This window comes from Cololabis saira, chromosome 3 (assembly GCF_033807715.1).
Source record: "Cololabis saira isolate AMF1-May2022 chromosome 3, fColSai1.1, whole genome shotgun sequence".
NCBI lineage: Eukaryota > Metazoa > Chordata > Actinopteri > Beloniformes > Belonidae > Cololabis > Cololabis saira.
In genome coordinates, this window is record NC_084589.1 from 19542688 (window position 1) to 19562521 (window position 19834).

Genomic DNA, 19834 nt, shown 5'->3' on the forward strand with positions numbered 1-19834 from the left:
TACAGGGTAAATCCGTTTCCTGAATGCCGAGTGGATGCTGACAGCATGAAAGAAAACCCGGAGTGAGGGGCATTATGACTGATTGATTGTACCTACTGAGCAATTAGAGTTTGATTAATTACTTGGTTGTCACTTCATTGGCCTGTTATTAGCCAAGGAACTCCTCTCAGGAAACCATTTCAATGTGAGGTAATTGACATAATTGTTTTGGAGATGACAGAACTCCTGTGGTATTACAGAACACTCGCTTTACCCTCAGTAGGTTCATATTGAGCTAAATGGCAATTGACAAAATGTTGCAATTCAAAGAGAGGATGCATCAGCATGAGATGGAAGCCAGCGGTGAAAAAAGTCATAAAAGAGTAAATCCGTGTGTGTGTGTGTGTGTGTGTGTGTGTGTGTGTGTGTGTGTGTGTGTGTGTGTGTGTGTGTGTGTGTGTGTGTGTGTGTGTGTGTGTGTGTGTGTGTCTGCATGCATGCACATGCGTCCATGCTTGAACAGCATGGAGTTTAGGTCATGGAAACATAGCTGCCTCTGTATTTTGGCCTGTGGATTAGTTGGCACATGGCTTCAAACTGGCTGGAATGGCAAATATACCACACACCATCCACACACTCATACATGGTAATCAAGCCAGAGTTTGAGTGACCTTGCAAGTCTACTCCTGTTAACCACCTAAAAAGTTTGTAGGATATATAAATGATCCATGTAAAGCACTAACACATATCACATCATTTTTACAGCTCATACTCATTGTGTATTTATGATCTTCCTCGGTCATACACTTTAATATTAAAGGTATAATAAATATTTGATTATTTGGGTGTAATGAGTGCAATATTCGCTGAATTAAAGCAGAAAGGATCACATATAGTATCTTTGGTGCAGCTTTAGCACAGGAAGTGTAGTGGTCATCTTTCAATTGGAAGGCTTCAAACATCAATTTCCCCCAATTCATGAGTGTCCTTGAGCAAGACACTGAAGCCCCTCAATATGTTCTCCACCTGTGAGTCGCTTTGGAAAAAACGTCATCTCACTTAATGGGATGTAATCTTCTCTTTGAATTATCAATTTGCATGAAAGATTTGAATTTCCACATTCCACAAATCACTGAAGGAGATAAGACTGGATCAGCGGTCCATTTTTTATGTTTGTTTTTGTGTGTGCGTGTGAGTGTGCGTGTGTTTCTCATAGATGTCATAAAACTATTAGAACTGTTCCCACAAGATAACTGAGATCATGAGTGAGATAAATAAAGTGAAGACATGATGTATCCGCTCCAATTTGCTAATAAGTGACGAGTTTACTGTAACTTGGCTGCTGTGATGTGTTCAGAAACAAATTTGTTTTAACCCACACAGATCAGGAGCATCTATAAAAAGTCTAGAAAATTACATGTATTTTGACTCTTTTCTCTCACAGCAATAACACACAGTTGCAACAATAAAGTATCTCAGCTAAATTGCAGAAAGCTCCTGTGTCACTCACTCAAGCATCTCACACTTTGTTGTAGAATTGGCTTCATTAATTCAGGTAATAAAGGGGAGGGTCTTGCATGGTTTCTCATGGGTTTTTTTTGTATTTGTCTTTCATCTACGGAGAGAAATAAGCAAGCACCACAATGTTTATCGGAATAGGATCTTGTAGAAACTCCATATGGTTTGCAAATGAAACAACTTTACTATGTACTGTAGGGTTGAGGCGTAGGCATACTCAGGCAAGGAATCTGGGTGATCAGTATCTAGATGGTATTTGCTGGATAATGATCTGATTTGAAATATTTATGCATGATGATATGAATGCCACAAAAAAAGACAAAAAAATCAAACTCTTAAAAGGTTTTCAATTATAATTGATGGAAGCATGTGTTAAAGAGTCTGCATTAGTGAGTATGCGTCCTGTGCAATCTCCTACAAGATAAAATGCATTTGCCATCTGGAAAAAATTAGTGTGTTACAGTTGGGCATATCTTTCCCTCAGCAAGCAGGAAATGGCTTATTTCTCCTGAGTAGAGCCTGTCCCAGCTCGGGAAGTGGCTAACCACATGAAACTCGTGTGATCCTGTCTGTTTACACTCAGTAATTTGCACAGGTGAGAGAGCATGGGCTGCAGGGATGAATGCAGCAGGCTTGTTTTCGGCCCCACCTCTAAGGAAGTGAGAGGGTTTGGAAAAGTCATGAATTGATTTCTTTCTTCAATCCCAGACCAAGATTTGTTTAGGCATTATATCAAATTTGTTAAAACCCATATTTGAGTCAATTTGAGTTTTTTTCAAATGGGAACATTAATGAAACACAGACCATTAAATGTGGAATGTGTAGGCTGTTTGGTCTGATTCTAACTGACCTAAATATACACAGTACATCCATATACAACACACACATACAGCACTTTTTAAACTTTAAATTAAAGTGACTGTTTAATGGCAAATCTGCATAAAGCAGGACCCGTTTAAAGCATGGATTAGACAGTCTTTAACTTTGGTTCTAAGAGTGGAACCAGCGGTCATAGCAGAGGCGGTACACTGGACCAGTGGTCTACCCATTCAAAGCAAAAATGTTTTTGGTTTGATCCAGACACAGCGGTCAACTGGGGATTTTCTTCCATAATTATTTGATCAGCTTGTGCTCTATTTTCCTTTGAGTCAGATTTTAGTAAATTAATGCAAATATATCTGTTGAGAAAAAGAAAAAGAAAATTGCTCTTAAACATCTTGTGATTAGCTGGTTATTTTTTTAAATATCCTTTATATCCTATAAATAGATGGTTGAGCATGTTCTTTTGGTCCATCAGCGACTTATGGATGTTATCGAGCCATCAATGTTTCAACACTGTGCAGAACGGTATCCAGTTGTTTCCTGGTGCTTAGACTATAAACACAATAAATATCACTTCTGCAGTAATAAACCAGTGGCAGTAATGCTTTAACATATGCATTTTATGTTATTTGTTCATCATTCTTTTTTGCCATCAATTAAAAAAATGCATGATACTGAAAGTGAGAGCAAAATTGTCAATAATGATCGGCTTCATTCTAAGGTTTATTCTACAAAATTGAAAAATAGATGCAGTTACCTGCATTGTCTGCATTTTTAAGCAAATACTGTGTAATCCGAGTATATATAGTAAAATTCTTAGATAAACATGAAAAAATTTAGATAAGTTTTGAGTGGTACGGCAAGTAATCTGTTTAAATTCTTGGTTTTTTTATTTTTTTTCTAGGTTACTACAATAAAAGAAAACATACTTTTTCCTGAACAAATATCAGTTTCAACTTAATTCGAAGAAATATTTGATGGCTTTTAGGCAGCATCACATGGCTCTGACCAACTCTCTTTCCTACTTTCTGCAAAATCCAGCCAAAATAACCATCCCGGTCGTATCCCTTTACTATGTTATGCCCCACATCAACAATGACTAGCTCACAGAGCTGCAGCGGACATCTTGGCAGAAGCAACTAAGAGACTCCAAAAAGTAATAACGAGGGAGAAAATGCGATCCCCTGTAAATACCTTTGACTCTAACAAACTATAATACAGATGTGGAATGTGCCTTCAACACATATTTGCAAATGCATGTGCACCAGTTCACACTGGCTCACAGACAGTGATTCACTTCCATACTCAGTTTGTTTATTTTACTTTATTTTAATTTCAGAAATAGTTGAGGGAGGTCTACTAAACTGGACGATTCATGGTCATAGCTTGCTACATAAATTACAGCATCTAAAGACACATTTTCTTATCTTTAAATATCTATGATGTACAATTATTTCTTCATTATTCTCTGTTTATTAACCGTAGACAACCTTTCTCCTCATATGTGCTCCTTTTCGGTTTCTTAGCCCCCCTCCCCACTTCACCCCATCCCACCACTCCCAACCTCCCACTCCTTTCAGGCCTTATTCAAGGTCACTGAGAGGTTACTTCATCCCGACTTTCTTTTATCTTTTGCATAACAATTTACCGTCCATCCAGCCTCCTGCAGATTTACCTCCCTTATGAGCTTATTCAGCCTTGTTTACAACCTCTTCTCCCCTTTCCTCTCCTCCAATCATTCTTTCATCCGTCATCATTGCTGATCATCCATCACTGATGCAGCCCTTCCTCCAGCTTTATCGTTCATCTTTAGTTTATGTCTGCTCTATATGCCGCTTACTGACCACCCTTACTTTTATTGGGGGCGGGGGGTGAGCGTCTGCTCTCACCCTTGTCTTATATCCCATTTCATCCATCAATCATTTCAGCATAGTCTTTTTAGAATACACAAATATATCTTCTTTACATAAATCCATCAAGATTGCTCACCTTTACATTCCTGTTTCAGGTCCCCCTCCTCGTGTCCCCAACATCATTTTTAGCCTATTTGGCTTTGTCATCATTTCTCACCCAGATTCCCTGCCTGAGTATGCCGACGCCTCAACCCTACATAGTTTCATTTGCAAACCATATGGAATTTCTACAAGATGTTATTCTGATAAACATTGCGGTGCTTGCTTATTTCTCTCCGTAGATGAAAGACAAATTTAAAAAAAAATCACCCATTTTTGACCACGAGGAACCATGCAAGACCCTCCCACATGATGGGGGCATGTTGGGAGTGGTGGAAGGACATGTGTGTGGGTGAAGTGTGCCTTTTGAAAGCTGACTGGGAGGGAAGCATGTACTTACACACATGCACACAAACACACACAAACACACACATCAGACCCTGTCAGGCGCCCATCTCGCACTCCAGTATTTATTTTTTCAGACATATTTATGCAGCAATCTCCTTCCACATCCAACTCACACCCTCCATTCTCTCTGAGCAGCTGGCCCTACTTTTGAAAGTGTAACATTTCATAGACATTGAGCAAAGACAGGAGAACGGGCGAGAGGGAGAGGGAAGGAACACAGCTAAGGTAATAACCTGATTTCGCCTCAGTTTGGTTTTGATTTAAGAGAGGAAGAGTGTGTCAGAGACACAGCAGGCGCTCTCCTGTCTGGGGTCCATGCCAAATTTTTGGTGAGCACGTGAGAGAAGGATGGAGACGCAGCGTGAAAGGAGAGACAAAGTGAACAAAGAGAGACAGAGATGTTGAATCAAGACCCGTGCCAGTAAAATGAAGTGAAGTGACACAAAGAAACAGATACCACTGAAAATATGAGCTTTCAATGAAGGAAGACAGGGGACAGGGACATGGAAAAGGATGGGTGGGAGGGTATTACTGGTGAAAGAACGTTTGACAACGCTAAGATCAACCGTATAAAGGAGCTCAAACAGAAATGAATATCTTTCTTCCATGTTTTAAACTCTTTTTTTTATGTTGTAACATTACCTTTATTTTTTGGGTTTTGTTTAATACCAGTTTGATTCTTAATCAGTACATTTGACAGAGTACCTGACACCAGAAAGCAAGATTCTCTCTCTCTCTCTCACACACACACACACACACACACACACACACACACACACACACGCACACACACACACACATACACTCAAAGAACATGAATCCCCAAAAAACATGTCAGCCCTCACCCATCTGTCTGTCATCCTGAGAGGCCCAGACAATAACATGAGCACAATTAACTTAAGCTTGGAGAATAAGCTAATTTATCTCCCCATTTCCTGCTTACAGTGTCAGATTTGGTTTCAGATGTGTATTTTTTTCAGCATAATCTTTAGGCATTCCATTTTCCTTGCCAAACGAATCTCCATATGAACGAGGATGTCCCAATTTGCTGATTTTCAGGGATTTTACAACTCACTGCTTAAGCATCAGTGTTCAGTTCCAGTGTAGCTACATCCCAACATGAAAAGGCTGTTTTAGTCATCAAGCAATCCAATTTGACCAATTTAGACAATTTTTATTTGCACCTGTGTTCTTTCTGAAAATGCATATTCATAGAAATAAATAATTGCAAATCATACTTTGCATAAAAGTATCACGTATACATTGGTAGCATGTTAGCAGAGTCAGAAATATCAATGGTATTGCTAATGGATTTAAAAAAATTAAAGCTATTGATTGTATTCTTGATTTAAAAGCACCAATGACCCGGGAAAATGGATATGACTCCTTGTTTTGTGTATTGTGATTAAAGTAATTCAACACCGTCACTGTCACTAAACAGTGTGATAATAGTTTATTGTAATAAAAATAATAATGGGATCGGTTTAGCATAATGCATTTACCTTCTTTAATACAACAAAAGAGTCTTTCCCAGAGTTGGATAGTTACTATCCTCCATGTGGCTGACAGCAGTCAACAAGACGAGATGTGCAAAATGAAATGAGAAATATTTTTACTTTATCTGTTAAAGATGAGACTGAAAATCTGTGTAACTTTGCAAAAACTCAACAGCTGTGTCCTGCATTCACACTGGTTTTTATTTTCTACAGTTCTTATGATAAAAAGTTGACTTGTAGAACGATGTGGCAGCCTGTTGCAGTTTCTCTGTCTTTCTTTGTAACCAGGGCAACAGGAAAGTTGTTTAAATGTGAGGCAGCTGAGAGTGATATAAAGCCAGAGTAGTTCCCCCAGTGGGATCCTAAACCCCTACGGTCTGGTGCGGAGACGCTGAGGATGTATGGCAGAAGAAACTGGAGAGCAAGGATGAGGATAAGTGTAAAACATTTCTTTGTACGATCGCTGGCAAATAAAAGGAACAAGCTATGAGCACTGATGAGACCACAGTTCTGGCAATGAAGTGCTATATCTGGACTCCAACGCTTCTTCGTCTCGCTATCAGATTACAATGTAATAGCAGAAACATCACACAGACAGAGCAGCAACAGTAGAGGAGGAGGGATGTCAGTCCATGTCAACAACAGATGTCCAAATAATCTGACCATCTATGCACTTCAAGGTGCTCAAGTGCTTGGCTTTAAGTTAGTGGAGGGAGTTCACCGGTGTTGGCTCTGGACACTATGTTACATCATAAGCTCAGTTGCTGCCAAGATACAAAACATAATCACCATGCTTTACATTTCAGAGGAAATGGTTTAGCAGCCATGCCTTACATCCTCCCTGGATGTGAAAAGAACTAAATAAGGTTTAGAAATCAGAAGCACGGCACATGGTTCAGGTTAGCGGGGGGAAATCACGACTTGGTCCAAATTCAGTTCTTTCAATAATATATTGTTTTATTAATATGCCTTTTTTTGATTGATTGATTTGATTTGATTTTGTACATGTAAAAGTCAACAATTAAAAGAGAATATATGAAAACAAAAAAAAAATACAAAACAAAGAATTTCATCCTTTAACACTTAATATCTTAATTGGTTTTTGATCGCTTTAGTGACAAATCAACACAAAATCCAAGACATTAACCAACAGGAACAACAGGTACCTACTGGCTCATATGAATGGCAGGATTCTGCAATTTCATCACTTACTAAATGGTCATAATGATAATATTCCCTGAAAAGTTTCAGATTTTGAGGTCAACTGTTTTTGCATGTCTACATTGCTACATTGCTATAACTAAAGCACCGGGAACAAAAAAAGCCCATTTGTCAAATGAATATATTCAGGACGACATGTGGAATTCTCTGAGAACAGATTAACACTGGAACAAAACCAAAAGCTGATTACATGAGTGTTGTCTTATGTCAGAGATGGAATTTACTTTATTCTTTACATATGAAACAGAGCAGTAAAATGATCAATGTACTTTCCAGAGTCTGAGAGATTTACATTTTTGATTTAAGGTGTGATTAAGGCTCCAAACATCCATTTCAGAATGTCATTTTTATTGTTTGGTTGTTGTCTTTTCTTTTCAAGGGAGATGAAGTCGAGGTTTTCTTCTGACTTTGGGAAACATACACTTCATCCCACTTGAAGTGGGATGAAGTTAATCAATGTAGCTTTTATACTGTATGTGTGCAGCTTCTCTTGTAATCTTAAACATTAACACATAATTGAATGATAGGAAAAAAGACTCAAGGATGCACTAAAGCAATAATCAATTTCATTAAGTCAGTGTTTGTTTATAATTTTCTTTTGTCTAAATGTACATTGTACCACTAACCCTCCCTGTTTTCACACATTTATATGCCAATCAGGTTTCAAGACATTTATTCAAAAGCCATTATTTACGAAAAAAAAAAAGAAAAGTATCTTTGTTTGTGCTTGTTATGCACTCCTGCTCACATCTGCTATGAGGAAAACTAAGTAGACCACAAGTGATGATGTCATGTCCTAAATAAGTTGAATGACAGTGAAAATGTTCTCTGTGAGAAAAAGACAATACATGACAGCATATGAACAGAATTCCATTATTTTGCAGAAATTTACTGTAATCTTTACTCTATAAAGAGCTGAAGATTTTGGTGAGAGTGAACGAAAACAATGAGTTATCTTGTTTAGTTGCTTATTTTTTAGTCAGGATGCCTTCTGGATGCTTCCCCAGGGGAGTGTTTCAGGCATATCCAACCAGGGGGAGAGATGATGCAGACCCAAGACGCACTTCGGCAAGCTTGGATGGACCTTGGTTATGTTGCCATCACTTCATGTGGCTAGATCACACTGGAGCCTGATGGGTCTAATTTAAACAATAATGTGAAAAGCCACACACAAATAATGGGTCAGAGACAAAAAAATGTAAAAAATCTGAATTGAGCATTAAGACCTGGAGTCTGAATGTAGACTTTAGACCGCAAACACTCACTCTGGTCATGGATCAGAGAACGTGGTTGTTTTGTCTCTGTTTTACAGCCATCTGTCCAGTCATACATTGCACATTTATTTCAATAATATTACTGTAAATGGGAAGCACAGTAAGCATCTGTGAAAGTGCACAACATTGTGATCAAAAGTCTCCCTGTTTTTCATCTTCTTACAAGTTATTACTTTTTTACTCAGAAAAGGTGTACTGTTTTTGTTTCAACTTCAGATTTTTAAGGGTAACTAGCTATAAAGAAGCGTATTAAAGAAAAAAAGTAAACAACCATTAATGATTCTATACTTTATTACAATCGATCATGCAAAAAAAGTGTTTTTCATAATTTACACTGAAATGTTGATTGACATGAAAAATATTTAATGCTTTCAAAATAAAAGTTTCTAACTAGTATCTAGCAGAATGTTTGACCGGTTTTTAAATAAGCTTTCATTTATTTGTACCCATTATCAATAAAAGACAAATGGAAAAGAAAAAAACAATGGTGACAATTTGATGAATATATAGTGGCTTTCATTTGTTAGTTTGTTCCATTATCTTACAAATATGTTTCCTTCGTGCAATGCAGTTAACTAGCTGCCTTTGAGAGGACTGACAGATTATTTCCTGGTAACGGTAAACTTCAAAGACATACAAAGTTTTCTTTTTCATCTATCTTTAGTAAGAAAAAAAGTAGTACAGTACATCTGTAATACATTTAAAATACAGTGATATTCTTTCCTGACCTGTTCTTATAACCAAGGGCTCTTATAATGACTCAAATTAAAACTTCTATTAATCCAACAATGTAATCCCTCCACTGCATGGGGCACTCTTTTCATCCAGAATGTGGATTAGAGAACACTGAGACCCTGTGTTGGTGGTCACTGGTGTATAACACCTCATAAAGATAATACGCTATTTGCTGTGTGCGTGTGCGTGTGTGCTTGTGTTTCCTGCAGTGCTGGTGGTCAGCATTATGCAGCCCAGAGAGCTTGTGTGCGTGGGAGGGGCAGGGTGCTGTACATGTGGATAATGTGCTTCTTTTCCTCTTTGTGGCTACCTGGTGAAGAGGAAAATCCCTGTGAGGTGGTCTTCTTTCAATGTGGACCACAATGGCTGGGGCCTGTAACAGAGGAAACAGTGAATTATTAAAATAAGCCCCCTGAGTCGAACACTGTTTGACTAGTCAGAGGACACAGACGCAGGGTGGAGGGAAGGGTTTGGTCCGCAAAAGAAAACATGAGGCCATGCTTAAAATGCCACTATCTGAAAATGTTTTTTGGCCACCTGGAGGGTTACAATGGTGCTCTGATTGTGTTTAAGCTCGATACATGCCATATTTTGTTCCTTATCAAATAAAGAAGAACATATTGCTATATACAGTTTTATTTCACATTTTTTTCTCAATGTTGGGAACTTTGATTCTCATAAATGATATTTTTGTTTAAAGTGAATTCAGCTCACTGGACACACTTCAGCATCCACCTTTGCTCCAGCAGCACATACTGCTGCAGTAATTACAGTATAGTATCTATATATAATAGCCTAGCACAACCCCCACCCTGGAGGTGAGGACAAGTGCACCTTTTGATCCAAAGAGCTGCCTGTTTCTATGATATATTTAATTAAAGGCAAACGATACTGGTGGGCAGACACACAGGTGGTGTGAATGAAAAATTCAAACGGTAATAATAGTAAACATTTATATCCCTCTATTTCTCAGTATGGGAATATCGATAGCCTGTAGCAACAATGAAATTATACTGGTAAGAACTGCAGGCCTGCAGACCTGTCATTGGAGCTTAAAATGAATGTTTTCATCACTCATAGTCATTGCATCCCAAATGAGGGCAATCTTAAAAGGTTGTCTTAAACATAAAAACTGTTTATCTTTATTGAGGCAATGGTGCATAGTGTGCGTGGGTATGAACAATATGAGGATGCGCATCTAATGCAGTATAAATGTATTCATAGCTTGCTTTTATAGCCATGAAAATGATGCCCATGGGTCTCCAGAGGCAAACAAGGAAATAGCATGTCTTTTTACATCACTGTGAATGTACAGAACAATAAAAGTGAATGCTGATGGTTTGTTATTAAACATATGCCCAGGCAAGTATGTGTGCTTGTAGAAACTAAATTTATGATTTTGTCTAGTCTGGTAATGGGATGTTTTAAAGCAGATAATGACAACGTATATGAGTTAAACTAAAATAAAAATAACTTTCAAACCTTAGTTTATGTGTTTTTCAAACTTCAACTGGCAGATTTAATGGAAAGCACTTATTTTCAGATGTTAGCTTGGAGTTACACCTTATGCACCAATTCACTTTAGACCAACCCTTTTTTTGAACCTTATATTTCTGCACTGCAGCCAGTTATGCACCACTGTAATACTGCTGGAATGTCCCCAAAAGAAACTAAACTACTTCTATAACTAACTACTACAAAAGCAACTAAACTACTCCCAGAAAGTGTTGTTTTATCAGTGCAGACTAGACCTACTTTTTTAGGCTTTAAACAATACAAAGGTAGAAACGTATAAGGTGTCAGGTATGGTGCTGAGCAAAAATCTGCTAATCTTCTAACTCTTTGCTATTCATTATTATTTCACAGAGCGGCCACCCCACTCAGCCAGTCTGCCAAGCTCCAACCCAGAGTTTGATGTTCCTCCAACATCCAACAGGCTATGATTATTTCATTCCTTTTTTAACATAATGCATCAATTATTCAACTTTTGCTAGGCCAGATTTGATTTTTTTTTTTTTTATGTAACAGAAATTAGTCTGTGTGTGCATGTGCTTGTGTGTGTCTCCACCAATATAAGTGAAGACTGAATGTGAAATGTTCCACAAAGATAATACCTCATGTCTCAGATGAGAGATGGATGGTGAATAGGTGGAGGAGAAAGAAAAAAAATACAAGTATTCAGGAATAAATGATTGCTGCATTAGCATATGATGGCAAATACTACTTGCACTCTGCAATAAATTGCTCCCTTCCACAAGACAAACTGTCCACACAAGATTCGTAATGGTGACAGTGGAAGGTTTGTGTGGATATTCTATTGCTCGTACGACTGAAGGGCAACACTGATGGCAGCATGAACACAAACACATGACATTCATTTACAGAAATCGTTTAGTTGGTTCTTGTAGTTCAAATACTTACTGCTTAACTGGGCTAAACTTTTATTATGGAATCCTAAAACGCAAATCTTACCGGTAGCATTTTATTCTTTAATTAATTTGCAGAAGTCTCTCATTAATTCACACCTTTACAAAAATGATTCTTTTATCCTTCGGCCTCATTTCCTCCCTCTTGCCCTTGCGCGCTCTCTCACTACAGTATATCTTCCTCCCTCCTGCCATTCCTCTCCTCTTCTTACATCCTCATTTCAGCTAATGAGCCCACTTAAATCCAAGCCAAAACACAAACAGCACGGGAAAAGGAAATAGGTGCGGTGCTTAGTCTGTTTGTTAAAGGATTCATCATGTGAGCTGTTTTCAATAAATAATAAATGCAAACTCTGACTTTTGTCTGTAGACGAGACTTCAGTGCATGAATTATGCATTGTTATTCTTGGATAGGGCAATATGAGGACAGGGTGGCAGTGTGTGCGCTGTGCATGTAAGTGTGTTAGATCCGCGATGTGCACTGTGAACACACTTTCTGAGGCTGAGAATCAAGGCATTTATGAGGATGCCACGCACTGTGATTACAACTCTAAAGACACTGTTTTGCTTGCAAATACATGTGCGGCCTGAACCTTAAGCTCCTCAAAGCTCAATTTAAGTCCATTCAAACTTAACTCCAAAGGATGCAAACTTCCCTGCTCAGCTATTATTAATAGGTTATCTTTTCATCAAGTCTCTTTAATGGTTAAGTAATGAAGAACGGGATGTGTGTGTGTTTTATCTAACCTGTCCTTTGTGTTTGAGATGTGTGAGGTAGCCCTCCCAGCACATTTGTGTTTGTGGCATTTTTCCATTTGATATCTACTCTTTTCCTTTTCTCGCCATTTTTTTCCCAAATTTTTCCAACTTTTAATTACAAAAACAAAGGAATCTACATTCCCAATAGACAGGGGAATGATCCCAACAGAAATGCAAAAATATGTGGGTTTTCTTTTCTGTTTCTCCCCCCTTTTCTCATCTATAGGCAGCAGGAAACATGAGAGAAAAAGTTGACTGAAAAAGCAGGAAAAAAGAGAACAATTACAAAGAAGAGAAAGACACTCATCCACCCGCGACAGCAATCATGATCTCTACTGTCATTTCAATCCATGGTAAATAATTCATCAAAAGAAACAAAGGGGAAACAAATATGCAAATAAACCCTAAAAAGGCCAGGAACACTGGCCTGCCACCACAGGGGGAGAACAGTGCTGGATTATTATCATGGCAGGTTACAACTGTGATGAATCTGAATGCCTCTTGTTTCATCTACCTTGACAGTACTGAAGTGACACAGACACAGAGGAAAAGAAAACCTGAAGGGATTTGAGGGTTTGATTGAGGAGGGGAGGGGAGGGGAGGGAGGGATGGAGGGATTAAGGACAAGCGGAATGGAAAGATAGGGGGTGGGGTGGGGGCAGAGGCAGGGAAGAGAGGTAGTAGACATCGGAGGAAAGAAGAAAGAGATTTGGGAGGGGATGGGAGGAAAGGAGGGAGGGAAGCTTTTGAGGGTGTATTCGGCAGTTCTGTGAAAGGTAGCCATCAAGGGCTTTGATGAAAAGTGCAGGCCTTCTAAAGCTTAGGAGTGACAGCATATGATTTGGTCAAAGCATGAAGCTTTTCAAAGGTAGACATTCTCACTCTCATTCATCTCTCTCACGTTGAATATAACTTTTGGGCTGAGCTCTGGCAAAAATGTCCAATTGGTTTGACAGATTGACTGCATGGGGTATTGCCCCAGCGACATACAGACAGTAGGCTGCCAGGAAATGTAGACATCTTGAAATGAGGGGGGATTATTGGCTATGTAATGTTTCAACAAGCTGCCCAAGATCTGCAGCAGTGCGGGAAGACAAATTTTGATCTAGGAGGTCACATAAGAGGTGTAATTCCCTAGTCACCAAATTATCTTTGCCCTTGGTTCTTTAACACTAATGTGATGAATGTTTGTGCCTGTTTCACTCACTCCTTCAAGAAAAAGGGAGGGTGGGTATTGTATTTCTATTTAATACCTGAGAAAAATGTCTTCCTCATGCTATTTCCTGCATTTTGTCACATTTATGTAGCAACATGGGAAGATTTCATGAGCAAAGAGTAGTTAAATTCAGGGTAAAGTGACTATGTTATGCCCATTTTCTCTCTGGTACCGCTACAGACGCTTTGAAGCATAACTCCATATAGGCCCCTGATTTATTTCAGAACGACATAAACTGAGAGTCACAAGGAGAGGCTTTCTTCTTCAGACAAGCAGATGTGAAGGCTTGTCAGTGGCCAGTGTAATGCTTCATGAATACTACAGACACTCTGTCATCATATCAACATCCTGTTAACGCTACATTTTCAACACCTCCTGTAAATGACCTCCACACCTTAAATCTTCCTGACGTGTTTAAGTCAGAACTGGATTGTGATTCCGAATGTGTGTGACATGCATTTTTTTCCACTCCTTTTTTAAATGCTAACATGAGAAAGGGCATAAAAGTTTGAGACTTGGCAACTGCGGTCACTGCCGCCACAATGTTTGCACTAAAATGTACACATACTGTATCAGCTGCCAACACAACGCAGTTTCTTTACTACCTGCAAATGAGCCTCAAAAGCTTTTAGCTTTGAAACAGCATCAACTTTCCGCTTTAGTCTTTTTGAAAATTCAACAACATGCAGAGACTTATTCATACAACAGACTGCCCTGAAGTGTCAAGAAAAACATTTGCTCCGCTACTGCCCAGAAACACAATTTGCATCATGGTTGGACGATTTTCAATCACATAACGTATTCCTTTAAAGACATTTTGGAAGTGAAAGTGCAATACTTTAAGTAAGATCCACGGATGGAAAACATACATGATCCGTGCTACACACTCTTGTAAACTTCCGCTTTTAAAATGCTGCTGAGGCTCCTGCTCTCTAGTGGATGTAAACTGTCTGGAGAATATGACAGTACAAGGAAATTCTGTCCTGTAGTATGTCATAAGAGAGCAGTCACTAGAAAAAGCAGGTCTTTTATGCATATAAATACTACAGTATACATAAATTTCATTTTTGGGGGCCTCCAACTACTTCTAAAATAACAAACACTCCAAAAAACAAAGTGGAAAAACATGGAAAAGCCACTCTAGACTTTACATTCCCGGGTCAGGGGTGAGAGGCAACAAACCCACCACATAATACCAGCATGTCATTTTTACTCACATACTGTACATAAATATATCATGCTAGAAATGGCATGCAATTTTAACACCGACACACATCGATGGACAGGCACAATCGCAGCACCCCTTTTTACATGAAAAAGCATGCATGTGCACGGAAATGAAAGCACATGCCTATGAGGCTCTTGTCTGATAATTTTCTCTATCTCTTTTTCTCATACATGCACACACATACGTACACGCATAGATAATTGTGTCTAATTTAGGCCCTCATATCTGTAGGGTTCTCCAGAGGACTAGACTTCATCAGGAACATACTGGTGACCTACATACTGCAGTGGAGACAGACAGACATATACACACACACACACACACACGCACACACACACATGCATACCAGCATGATAATTGCCCATACTTCAACACTGGAAACTAATCTACAGCTCTGGGATTTTGTGGGTGATACTGTGGCCACACAAGACACACACATGCAGGGACTGGAAGCATGACTAAATGCAGTTTGCATGTCTACCCCCCAACTGAAACACAGTTTATACAAAACCATAATCACTTAAATCTTCTATGAGAGATTAAGAGGGTCTTCACACAGCCCTGTAACCTGAAAAAAATAGAATAAAATATTAAGATGTTCAATGATGGACAGAAAAAAAACTCTGGGTTTAAGAGTTTCCACACAGTCCCACCATTTTCACCGACTCAACACTAATTGGGCAATTGCCTGATAAGCGGCTCCTTTCCTGGGTCTGACATGCTTCCAAATAATTTTGTGACAAACTAAGGAGATAAAAGGTCTGGAGTAGATTTCAAGTGTTGCATTTGGCAGCTGCTCATGGGAACTCCCCTTCTGTTGTCCAAAGAGGTGTTGATTTGAGCGAAGGAAGCCAGCCGAAGGATAAAAAAGAAAAGTAAAACAAAGAGATCACAGAAACTGAAGACATTTACAAAATGAACAGTTTGGTTAATTCTTAAAACAAATGGACACAGTAGTGGGTCTGTGTCTGTGTAGAAGTAAATATGCTACATCAGCTAACAAAGTCAACAACATTATTTGAAAATAAGTATTTAAATGTCACTTTTTTGTACTTGAGAGCATATGTTAGTTTTTGAAGTAGCTAGCACTTCCATAATTAGAGTTAATAGAAACTTGGCACCACTTAAATCTGAAAATGTGTCCTCAGGCGAACCATTCAGATTTGCAGGGTACTGTGACGTCACAAAACAAGATCAGAGTAAAACTATGCAGATTTTCCATCTTTGTCTCCACCCAATTTCACATTTTTACATTTGCTGGAGCTCTGAAGTGCTTAGTGCACAACAGTAACACCAGTTAAAAAAAAAGGTGAGGGGTGGTGTCAAATGCAAGTGGATGAATCCATCCATTAAAGTAGCAGCTATGAAGAGAGCTGTAAAGGTCTCTTCATAGCTGTAAAGAGATTTTGTACTTTATTTTTGCAAATAAAATACAGATATTTCACTAATAGTCTCTATTTTAAAAAAAATAGTCATAGGTCTCTCTCATTGTTTGAGTTTTCCAAATGATCAGAATTGTGCTTTAATTTAAAGTATACAGTTAAAGACATCACTGTTCTGATCACTAAAATGCTTATGAGTGTGGAAAATAAACTTGAAAGTGCCCCATAAAAAAAGAACAAATCTTGCGACAGTAAACTGGTTATTTGCAATAAGACAATAGAAAATACACATTCCTGTTATGGCTGACTAGAAATATAATGACGTGATGCGACATGATTGTACCTGTGCCCATATTTAGAGGATGCCTCGGGTCTCAGCGTGTTTAACATTATCCAGGACACATCTGCTTTAATTTTACAGTTCATTTGAAAACCCACCAGCCAGCTCTTCATTTAACATTCTATGCAGAAAAACACTCCTGATTGCAGTTTGGTGGGTAATTTCTACTTCAAGTGGTCCTGGTATCTTGCTAGGAGCAAATCCTCCATTAATATGGTACAGAATCTCACCAAGTTTGTGGGAAGGAAGGCTGGAATTGCTGTGTCTATTTTGCATTATGCATTTTGTTGGCACCAAAAAGACCCCCAGTTATCATTCATCATTCATGGGCATCGTCTGTCAGCTTTTGAATCGTATAAATGTCCTAGACCTGATGCAGAGCTGGAAAAGGCAAAAGGGGGAAAAAAATCTCCACTTAATACACCAGAAGGCATGACTCATGCAGTTATCAAACACTTAGTCAGAGATTAAGCCAGAGACAGTGACAAAGTGAAAGATAAGAGACCCAGTGAAATGTGAAGCTTTATGAAAGGGAGAGAGTAAAAAGGGGATGATTATTACTTCTATGAAATCTGCAAATCCTTTAATTATCTCCTATCATCAAAACAGTCGAACTTTACAGTATGTTCAAAGGCAGGTTAAAGGCACATCCAGACTCCTTGCAGTAAGGTCTCTGGCAAGATTTGGAGACATAAGCAGACATTTATGGATGACTATGTTTATAAATGGCTTAAAAAAAACTGACTCATACACATTATTGGTTTAAAGAAGAAGGGACTGAGGTCGGAACCACATCTGATGCAGAAATAGACATTTGAACCAGCATGGAAACACATTAACTATTTTCACATTTATGGGTGGTTGGAGGACTCGGCTCAATGGTGGAGAGGACCTGACTCATGCATAATGGTGTCTTTACTTCGCACCACAGCTAAAATGTAATAGTAGCTTTTGCAGCTGGTGTTGGACCACAGCTGATGGAGAACTCATTCACTGCAATTACTATTAAAGAGGCACACTGCCTGTTCTATGATGTATTTAAAATAAAGGAAATACTCAATTAAATTCCTAAAAAGTCTCCAAGGACAGATAACAGAAATATGGATTTGATAATTGAAAGGAAAACATTTCTTGATGCTTATGAACAAATATTTAGTCCCTTATCAATCACATATGAAGCTTTTTCCAGAAAGATTTAAATCCAGTAAATCAGGCAAAATTGCAGTCAGACTACATTTATGTACTCAAATCTGGCTTGTAGAGCCAATGGACCTTGATGTTTGTTGAACATTAAGAGCTAATCATGATGAACAGGCATGAGGGAACCTTCTTGCTATCCCAAAAAAGGAAATGTTAATTTAGAAATTTAAAAAAAGGAGAAAAGCATTAAAAACAGTTTGCTGAGGCATGACTTATGAATAAGGCATGCTGAAGACCTTCAGTTTTATTTAGCCACCATGTCACATGAGGGAGAAACCGATATAAAGTACTCTGTATGCACATAGGAATTATAACTACCTTATTGAAGCTAAAAATATGGCTGAGATCAATTCATCCATTATCTTTACGAGCTTATTCCTATTCGGGGTCACGGGGGTCATCTAGAGTCTAACCCAATGGTCTTTGGACGGAAGGCAAAGTTACACCACAATCAAGTTGCCAGTCTACTGCAGTAATACAAACCGTACAGACAACCAACTATACACTCTTTCTTATTGTAATTTTGCCATTGGCTTAACGTATATGTCTTTGGACTGTGGGAGGAAACTGGGGGAACTTAGAGAAAGCCCATGCAAGCACAGGGAGAGCATGGAAGGTCCGCACAGACAGGTCCCTGCCAGGAATTCAAATCAGGAACCTACTAGCTGTAAAGCAAAAGCGCTAACCACCAAGCCACCTCTTTAAAATAAAACCTCAACACTGACAGATTACATCAAGTTTGGCCAGGCGGGCGAAGACCTTTCAGGTTTATTGAAAGGCAATCTAGCAAGGCTGATTCTTCTTTCTGTGAGAAATAATAAGCAGAATTAAGTGCCTCCCATTAGAGGTTTGGAGATCTTATATCTCTATCGGTATCAGCAGCATTCTCTTGGAAAATATATGCATATCGGGCTATACATGCCCCCTCTGGCCAGCCGGGGCGCCAGATGGGGTGGGGAGGATCTGGCCGGAATATCGTGATCCTTCCACGCGCTACATCTGGCCGGAGAAACCCCACCCTGTCTGGTGAAAAGAAGCGGCCTGATCACTACTCAAGTTAAGGAGGAGACTTGAGCTCAGTATAGGGCCTCCTGGGGTTGGTAGAGGGTGAACAATGCCCAGGACTTAGATAGGACCGCTGGGTGATAAAATTGGGAAAAAATCAGGATAAAAATATTTGAAAAAAAAATAAAATATATATATATATTTATATATGCATATGGAATATCAACTGTTCAGAAAAATGCACAGTTGTGCAATCATGGAGTTAACTCTAGCTTTCTTCTCCAGCTCCCACTCAAACCCTTCTTTTTGCATTCTGCCAAGTAGCTGGGGTATCTAGAAGTAGCCGCGGTCTAAAGGCTGAAATATGGTTCTGCGTCAAAACGACGCCGTGCCTATGGCGTGTGGTTTGGGTCCACGCAGACCACACGCCGTCACTGACGCCGTCACTGACGCCGTCACTGACGTGCACCTCCCGAAAATTGTAACTACGCGTCGAGCGACGCAGACCACACGCAGACGGAGAGGGCTGTGATTGGTTCGCTTGGAAGCAACGCATTTCCGGTTTCCGGTTTGAAGCAGTCGTGAACTTTCAGGACTCTTTTCTTCGTGTATGCTTGATTTTTTTTGTTTTGGTTTTTTGCACAATAGTTGTCCTTATCTCTTTGATTTACTGTGACTGTAAAAAGTCGTATAAACCATTCAGAAAAAGATTGCTAACTAGCGGTCGCGGGGGGTACTGCACCGCGACGAAATGGAGTGACGGAGAAGTCCGAAGGGTTCACGACGGCGTCACGGCGACGGTGTGTGCTCTGCGTTGGTTTGACGCAGAACCATAATTCAGCCTTAACTCTTAAGTTGGGGAAGGGGCTAATT

The 19834-nt window shown here is 39.1% G+C and overlaps 1 long non-coding RNA gene across 2 annotated transcripts in view; it reads right to left on the reverse strand.

Moving 5' to 3' along the window:
• Positions 1-9010: 9010 nt before the first annotated feature.
• LOC133440935 (uncharacterized) overlaps positions 9011-19834 on the reverse strand; it is a 108630-nt gene continuing 97806 nt past the window's right edge. For both annotated transcript variants that reach the window (XR_009782380.1, XR_009782379.1), the window contains one exon: positions 9011-9778. This is a non-coding gene — a long non-coding RNA (uncharacterized LOC133440935). The remainder of the gene's footprint in view (positions 9779-19834) is intronic.